General features: G+C 33.2%; 1 protein-coding gene across 1 annotated transcript in view; it reads right to left on the reverse strand.

Annotated features, from left to right (window-relative positions):
• LOC142349579 (structural maintenance of chromosomes protein 5-like) overlaps positions 1-9,176 on the reverse strand; it is a 91,713-nt gene that overhangs the window by 52,548 nt on the left and 29,989 nt on the right. The gene's annotated exons all lie outside the window — the stretch shown is intronic.

A 9,176-nucleotide genomic window follows, 5' to 3' on the forward strand; every position in this document is an offset into this window, starting at 1 on the left:
CGTCTTTTTCAAAAAAGATTTTGGCTATTTATTTTTTAAATTACAATAAATGCAGACCAGATCAGTCTCCAATAAAAAAAGTAATTATTCAAAGCCCCTATTTAAGGCTTCGACAAAGTGCAAAATACAATTCTACTCTTTTGCCCGCATTTGTTGTCCTTTTTGTAGTATCCTGACTTAAAATCACTAGTAGTAGAACCAGTTGTCTTCCTTAAATGATATAAGTGAGCCAATATAATGCTTTCAATTGATACCTAATGGCTCTAATGATCTTGAATATATTTGATAGTAGCTCAGTCTTTGCAAACACAGTTTGCATCTTCTTTCTGCTGAAAGAAAAATATTATTTCTATTCCTCATAGGTCATATTTTTAGTGCGTTTAATGGATTTGAGAACACCAGTTTCTAAAAAATTTTTGGAGGTCAGTTTATTTTTTGATATTTGTCTATTTTTGAATTTGCTTTACGTTCTCTGGTCATACCACAATGATGAAGCATCCAGCTGACTCTAAAACAAGCCGCAATTGAACATGACCAATGTTTTTTATAGCGAATGGGTCACGGTTTGTGATTTATTGGTCATTTGATCTGCTATTATTGGTCGTTCTTGTTGTAGACGTATCGCAAACTCTCGACAAATAGAGGTCTCAGTAGCGTCTGTCTTGATGAATTCAATTGATCGCCAATGGTTTTAATGACCTTTAAATTAATTGTCTAGATATTAAACGAATTTCTGAACTCTGCTCCTTTCTGCTCTTCTTTTTGACAGCTTAGTATTATTATTTCGCTGTCATATCCAGTTTTAGGTGGACACAAACATTATTCTCTTGAATGTTTTCATAATGGAATTAATGGTTTTCTGGTTGTGATAGTGTTTTCGTAACATTTTGGAACATAATACTGGTCAATGAAGTTTGATGTGTCTTTCTGGACAAATCCCACAAATATTGGTACCCACTGTTCCTCAAATTTGACCCAATTTGAGACTCATACTTTTTTCAGGTCATAACTTCTGTTGGTACTGGCTTCAAAAACATGTTGGTAAAATGGATTGTGGAATTTTGAGTTCTTACTAAAGCTGTTGAAGTTGGCAGTCCTAAGACTTTGTTTCTATGAAAGAGAGGTACAACTGGCTTCCAGTGGAGTTACAAGTAACTAATCTAGCTTTTGTTAGCTGAAAATTTGACTTTGAAACTATATGGATAAAAAGCCATATATGACTTTGAAACTATATGGATAAAAAGCCACTAAGTTGTTGGTTTTTGCCACTTTTCAAAAGTCTTATTTCACTCAATTTGTTTCATAGTCTCAGTAACACCAGGTTCTATCTTCTTTCTAGAACAAAAAATCTAATGTTTATTCTGATTCTTTTCGTTTTGACTTTTTATAGATTGTGCGGCTCTGAACCGAGTTTTTACGAAATTATATTGCAATTTTGTGTTCGACAAATTTTTGTGGTCTTTGGATGTCTGCCCATCTATGACGGTTCCCGTTGGCTTTGCAGAACAAAGCAAAAAATATATAATTTATGTTTTCAGCGAATATCTCATGATTTAATGGCTTCCACGAGGTTTTCTCCTAAAATATAATTGGTTTTGGATGTGTGTGTGCCATTTTTTTTGTTGTTGTATGACATATTCTGGATAATGACAGACCCCATGGGCTTCCTGTCGAGATATCATAGAACCTATTTAACAATTTCAGTTGATAACTAAAAGTTTTTTGTCTATGTTATGAATTGGTTAATTGTTTAAAAAAATGCCTTTGCAAATTTTTCTGTTATTTCTTATTTTCGGCTTTTCAACTAGTCTTATTAAGAACTGCTCCCAGTTGTCTCCTTTAAATAATATAAGTGAGCCTATTTAATCCTTTCAGTTGAGACCTAATGGCTCTTATAATCTTGAAAATATTTGATGGTAGCTTCGTCTTTGCAAACACAGATTGCATCTACTTTCTGGTGATAGAAAAATAATGTTTCATCGGTCATAGGTTATATTTTTAGTTGGTTTTATGGATCTAAAAATACCAGTTTCTAAAAAATTTTTGGAGGTCAGTTTATTCTTTAATATTTGTCTATTTTTGAATTTGCTTTACGTTCTCTGGTCATATCACAATGATGAAGCATCCAACTGACTCTAAAACAAGGCGCAATTGAACATGACCAATGTTTTTTATAGCGAATGGGTTATGGTTTGCGATTTAAACGGCTTCGAAGACGTTTAATTGCAACATGTGCTCGAAATTTTTGGATTTGCTATTATTGGTCGTTCTTGTGGTAGACGTATCGCAAATTCAAGACAAAAAGAGGTCTCAGTAGCTTTGTCTGGAAATACCACCGAATTTCATTAATAAACTCAATTGACAGCCACTGGTTTTAATAACCTTTAAATTAATTGTCTTGAAATTAAACGACTTTCTGAACTCTGCTCCTTTCTGCTCTTCTTTTTGACAACTTGCTATCAATATTTCATTGTCACATCAAGTTTTTGGTGGATACAAATATTAATCTCTTTGATGTTTTCATAATTAAATTCATGGTTTTATGGCTTTGATAGTGTTTTAGTAACATTTTAGAATTTGATGCTGGTAAATGAAGTTTGATGTGTCTTTTTGGACAAGTCCCACCAAAATTAGTACCCACTTTTCACTTTTGACCCAATTGAAGACTCATAAACTTTTCAGATGATAACTCTTGTTGGTACTGGCTCAACACAGTTTTGTTAAAATGGATTGTGGCATTTTGAGTTCTTACTGTAGTTGTTGTAAATTGCAGTCCTAAGACTTTGTTTCTATAAATAAGCGTTACAACTGGCTTCTTGTGGTGTTACAAGTAATTGATCTAGCTTTTGTAACTATTTGGGTAAAAAAATCAGAGTTCTTGATTTTTGCCATTTAATTTAAAATCTTATTTCAGTCTATTTGTAGCATAGTCTCAGTAAAACCAGGTTTTATCTTCTTTCTAGAACAAAAAATCTAATCTTTATTCTGGTTGTTTTAACTGGTATTCTGGTTGTTTTGACTATTTATTGATTGTATGGCTCTGAACCGAGTTTTCACAAAAAATGTTTCACAATTTTGTGTTCTTCTGTCAAATATTTGCGATCTTCGGAGTTTTGCCCATCTAAGAGTTTACTTTGTGGTTTCTTGTCACACTACAACATTCACAATGGTTCCCACTGGCTTTTAAGAACATAGCAAGAACAATATAATTTATGTTTTCAGTGAAAATCTCTGTTTAATGGGTTCCACGAGGTTTTCTCCTTATATAATTAATTGGTTTTCGGATGTGCGTGTCACTTTTCTGTTGTTGTATGACAAATTTTTGATAATGACAGGTCCTAAGGGCTTCCTGTCGAGATATCAAAGAATCTATCCAACAATTTCGATTGATAACTAAGGTTTTTGGTTTTTGTTATGAACTGGTTAATTGTTTAAAAAAATGTTTTTTCAATTTTTTTCTTTTGATTCTGATTTTCGGCTTTTCACCTAGTCTTATAAAGACTTATTAAGAACTGGTCCCATATAATTTCTGGACATTTTTAGTTTATTTCTGATGCTGCCTAGATTTCAATTTCAAGCTTCGATTTGTTTTTTTAAAAAAAAGTTTTGAAAAACGTATTTTCAAATTCTGGCTTTTAGTTCCTTATTATTGGCTTTCTATGTAGTCTGATTAAGGACTGGTTCCATTATTTTCCAGACAAAGTTCGATATATTTTCAAGACAAAATAATCAAAAATCCAAAATTCCTTTTTTGATACATGAGCAAACGTCAAAAAAGAACGGAAATTTGGCATTTTGATTATTTTCGATTGAATACAAAAAGTAGACGAGACACCCTCAAAAACGGATGGCCTTAAATGAAACAGAAATAACATTCCATATGTTTTCAAGACAAAGTTAGTTTAATTCTGGTTCTGCTTAGATTCTAATTGCATGCTTCATTTTTAAAAAATGTTTTGAAAAAAGTCTTCAAATTTTGCCATTTAGTTCTTTATTTTGGGCTTTAGACCTCTATATCTTTTCTAAAGAAGTAAAGGTTAGTTTATTTCGGATGCTAGTTAAATTTCAATTTCATGCTTGGGATTTATCTAATGCTATTTTGATTTTATTATTAAGTGTTTGTAATAAAAATGTTGTTTTCGTCGTAATAAACCTTTGTTTTTGTTCGTGAATATTGTTGTTAGTCTAGTCTCAAGAAACTACAACTAGTCTAATTAACGGCAATTCTCATTAGATCTCCAAGATGGCATTGTCTTTATCATTGACTCACTAAAGATCAGGCCATTGGCTTCTTGAGGAGTTACCTAAGAATCTGTCTAGTATTTTTAGTTGAAAGCTAATTGTTGTAATAACTTGGCCCGTTTTCATTTTTGTCGAATTGCTACCGAGTCTCATTAAACCCTGGTCTCATCGGCTTTGAAAGGAAGAGTACCAGTTGATTTGTTAAGCTTAGATTTTATTTTATTTTATATTGATTTTGTTAGTCACTGTTTCTTTTTTTTAAAAAAAAACGAGATCCTGAGTTTGACCGTAATTAATATTTTTGTTGTTTTGTTTCGTTGTTTGTCTTGTCTGATCGTGTAATTCCCTGCTACTTAGATGGTAGAAAACTGTTAAATACATTGAGGTTATTGAGGAACAGCTGATAAAATCAAAACTGTCAGCAACTCTGACACCCTCAAATTAATTGCACTAAAAAATTATTTGACCGAGAAGTCTCCCCAATCTGCTGTTGCATATATTTCTGCCCAGTTTATCAGCATCCTTTGACGGGTGTTTCGAGAAAGAAAGCGCTAAAAATTACTCAGTGAACCAAACGAAAATAATCAAAATTCCAAAATTCCTTTCTTTTTTGATACATGAGCAAAAGTAAAAAAAGAAAGGAAATTTGGCATTTTGATTATTTTCGATTGAATACAAAAAGTAGATGAGAAACCCTCAAAATCGGATGGCCTTATGTACAACAGAAATAACATTCGTATATTTTAACAAAATTCAATAACTTGAGTTTTTAGGAAAAAAGTCCTCGAGCTTTCCAGCATGTAAATTACAAACAAGATATCAAAGTTGCCTAGCTCAAGTTTCAAAATTGGTAAACAATCTATTTCTGTGCCAATTTTTGCGACAAACAAACACCTTGATATGTCTGAAAAAACTATAGCAAAATTCCTTATTAATAAATAACATGTCTTGATTTTAGCCTGAGAATGAAAAGTTGCGGATACCAACAGATAATAGAATATCCAAAACTAAGCATTTTAAACTGGACTTTTTGGCAATCGCAATGAGAATGCAAAAAGGACAAAAACTTGCCACGGCAGCAAAAATGTCAAAAGTAAGCATAAACCGACGAACGTCGGACAAATTGCTCTCCAACGACAGTCGGGCCAAATTAATTCAGTGGCTGTAGCCTAAATAAAATTTTCTTTATCGGCAAAAAGGTCCGACCAGGGGGGGGGGGGTCGAACCAATAACCTCCGTACTCCTCGACATTAGCATTAACCACTCGGCAATCAGGCCATTGAATTAATTAAAAAGGACAAAAACTTGCCACGGCAGCAAAAATGTCAAAAGTAAGCATAAACCGACGAACGTCGGACAAATTGCTCTCCAACGACAGTCGGGCCAAATTAATTCAGTGGCTGTAGCCTAAATAAAATTTTCTTTATCGGCAAAACGGTCCGACCAGGGGGGGGGGTCGAACCAATAACCTCCGTACTCCTCGACATTAGCATTAACCACTCGGCAATCAGGCCATTGTTACATCCTATGCTACATTCTCTTTTACCAACAAACTTTACATTGGAGTGCGACTAATCGAAATCTTTCGCAAATGAAGAAGTCACTTGAGAATTCAACGAATGTTTTAAAATAAAAGCTCAAATTCGGCCAAGCAAAAATTTTGCATAAGCACACACACAGCAGGCACGCACGCACACACACACACACACACACATACACACACACACACACAGCACGCACGCGCGCGCACACAAACACACACACGCACACACACACACACATGTTTAAAATAACTGCTTTAAACTTCCTTCAAAGGTAATTAATAATCAATCGCAGCATATCCTATCGAGGTAAGTATAAAAAATCTATTGACACCAAAAAAATGATTTCAAACAAAAAACAATTTAAATGCATTCAAAATGCTATTCAAAAATTATGAAAGGAAAAGATTTTTGTGGTTTTGGTCACAGATGCCTTTCAAAGCAGGATCGACAAAACGAAGGATTGCAATTAGCACAAAGTCAAAATTTGTTACTGACCTGTCTATAATAGAGTAAAAAGCATGCGCAAATAAAAAAACTTGCTGGAACACAGATAAGCCAGAAACCCCTTAAAAGTGGTTCCGATTTTTTCGAGAACACTGCTCACTGCTATAACTCGAACAAATCCAAATTATTTTGAAATGTATAGAAAATTAGCCAAAACATTTGAAAAACTTGATAACTTCTCAGAATTTAATTTCAAAATCCTTTAACGTTGTTTAAGATATGCTTGACAGATATCTACAACATTCACAACAATATGTTGCAAAAAAATCGTTGAATGTGGCAACAAGCGACAATTATGAAGATTTAGATTCAACAAATCCTTGAAGACGCACTTCAAAAAGGTTTGCATGCTTGATTGGCTTTCTAAAGATATCACTTAAAAATTTCTACGCTAAATACATTCATCAAACAAAAATCAAACATTCATAAAACGTAGCTGGCAGATTGTCAGAAAATAGCCGCAATAGCTTTGTAGACCTGCAGTCTCAAAATTAAAGACAGACTAAAAAAATAGTCCTTTCATTAAGAAATGCGATATTAAATTTTGAATAGGAATCTGTGTAACTTATTGCTTCTTCTATTAGCTGCTCTTAAACAACCTTGAATTAAAGTGATATACACTCACTTGCCCTTATCTCTTTGAATTAAAGTAAAGAAAAGTCAATTTAAGAGAGGTCATTTTTGAGAGTGACTTAAGTCACGTGCGACCAAACATTTAAACATAACCGACTAGCGTCGGGCGAATTGCTCTCAAAAACGACCGGCGAGCGGTTGGATTCGTCAACAGCTAGCCATGGTTTAGTGACCTCAGGGCGTCACCTCTTTATCCCCTTATGAATACAAAGTCAAATGAGTCAAACGAAAAATAGGTCCAGCGAAAAATTGCATAAAAGATAAACAGGATTAATATATTTGCTACAAAATGCTTTGGAGAGCAATTAACAATTGTTTCCTAAAAGTGCCTGTTAGACCATTTATGAAAAAAACATTCCAACTATCATTCATTGATAATGAGGATCAGAGATGGTGACATTACGCCACATAACAGCAGCTGAAGTGCCGAATCAACAAAGAGAGAGAGAGAGAGAGAGAGAGAGAGAGAGAGACAGAGAGAGAGAGAGAGAGAGAGAAAGAGAGAGAGAGAGAGAGATAAAACGTGAACGAGAAAGAGAAGGAAGGGAACCCTAACCGAAAGAGAGAGAAGGAGACAGGAATATCTTCCATGATTGGATTCGACACTGCCACATCTAGTTTTCTAACCTTGTTAATAAATCATAAAGAAAAAAACTGAAAAAGATTGAATTAAAAAGTTTTCAACTTTGCAAAAAAAAATCAAAACCATCTTTTGTCTCGAAAGTTCTGTCGAGTAACCCAACTCCGAGACCTGAAAAATTTCGTTGGCCGGTAATGGTCGTTAAACTCAGAAAAAAGAAAAAAATGCGAAAAATTGCAAATCTTAACAAAATCTTGACAAAATTCAAGACATTAATATCCTAAGAACCATTTCATTGTCTCAAGAGACTATCCAGCAACCCTGTTTCAAGCCTGAAACAGTTTCACTGGCTCAAAGATCCATACACTTGGAACAAAAATTTTACAAAAATTTGAAAAGTTTAAATTTTATCCAAATGTTACTAAAACAGTAGTAAAAAAAGTAAAAAAATGTTGATCACAATCTCATTAGATCCAAAAACTATGCATCAGCTTATTATCACACCTTGGAGGAGGTCCCAGGGCCTCTGTTGCCGGAAAAAAATCAAAAACAAAAAAGTTGCAAATATTTTAAAAAATTGCTTAAATTCTTTATACTAAAATCTTGAAGATTATTCCATTACATCTATGAACTACCCTAGAGGAATTTCCGTGGCTTTTGAGGCTAGAGAAACCTAAAAAATTACAAAGAATTTCAAAGATTCCAAGTTTTCAAGTTTTATAAAAAAAATTGCCAAAACTTGTGATATTAAAAAGTTGAAAATTAATCCATGACCAACAAAAACTTTTCAGTAACTTATTCACCTATTATCAAGCCCTAGGAGAGGAAGCTTTTTGAACCTTGAGGCTCAAAAAATCTGAAAAACGACTAGAAGTTAAATAATTGGAAAAGAATGGCAAAAAATATCAAAAATATGCTAAATTTTGTGATGTTAAAATCTTGCAAGACCTTCCATTTCATCCAGAAATTATTCAGTAACCTATTTTCAAACCCTAGAGGAGGTTCCTTGGCTCTTAAGGCTAAAAAATCTAAAAAACGACAAAAAAAATTGAAAAAAGCAAGTTTTATCAAAAAATTGCTAATATTTGTGACATTAAAAAGTTGAAAAACTATTTCGCGACCATTAAAAAATTCTCAGTAACTTATTATCAAACCCCATAGGATGTTTTCTGGCCCCTGGGTCTGGAAAAACCTGAATAGGAAAAAAATCAAAAATTAGAAAAAATTGCAGGTTTTGTCAAAAAATTGCTAAAATTCGTGATGTTAAAATGTTGAAACTATTCCATTACCACTAAAAACAAAGCATTACAAAAAACAGAAAAAAATGCCATGCGAAAACTTACTGACAAAAACCGATGCAACAGCTGATGAAATTAAAATTTAATTAAGATGTTATTCCAACATAAAAGCAAATTCGGAACCCTTAAACCGCGAAAATATTAATTAAATTCTCTTGAAAAGCCAAGTTGCTCAAGTTAAGCCAATTTTCTACAAACACATTATAAAAAAATTGTCAATCAAAATGAAAGACCACCAAAACAGCTAATATCAGCCACGCAACCTCCCAAATGCTTTTTTAAAAAATAGGAAGAAAACAAATTATGAAAGCTCAAGGCGAAATGTAAAAACAGCTGAAAAATTGAATCTAAAAGTGCAATGTTAGATTCAAATAT

The sequence above is a fragment of the Convolutriloba macropyga genome, chromosome 11, assembly GCF_964194025.1.
Source record: "Convolutriloba macropyga chromosome 11, txConMacr16.3, whole genome shotgun sequence".
In the NCBI taxonomy this organism is placed as follows: Eukaryota; Metazoa; Xenacoelomorpha; order Acoela; family Convolutidae; genus Convolutriloba; species Convolutriloba macropyga.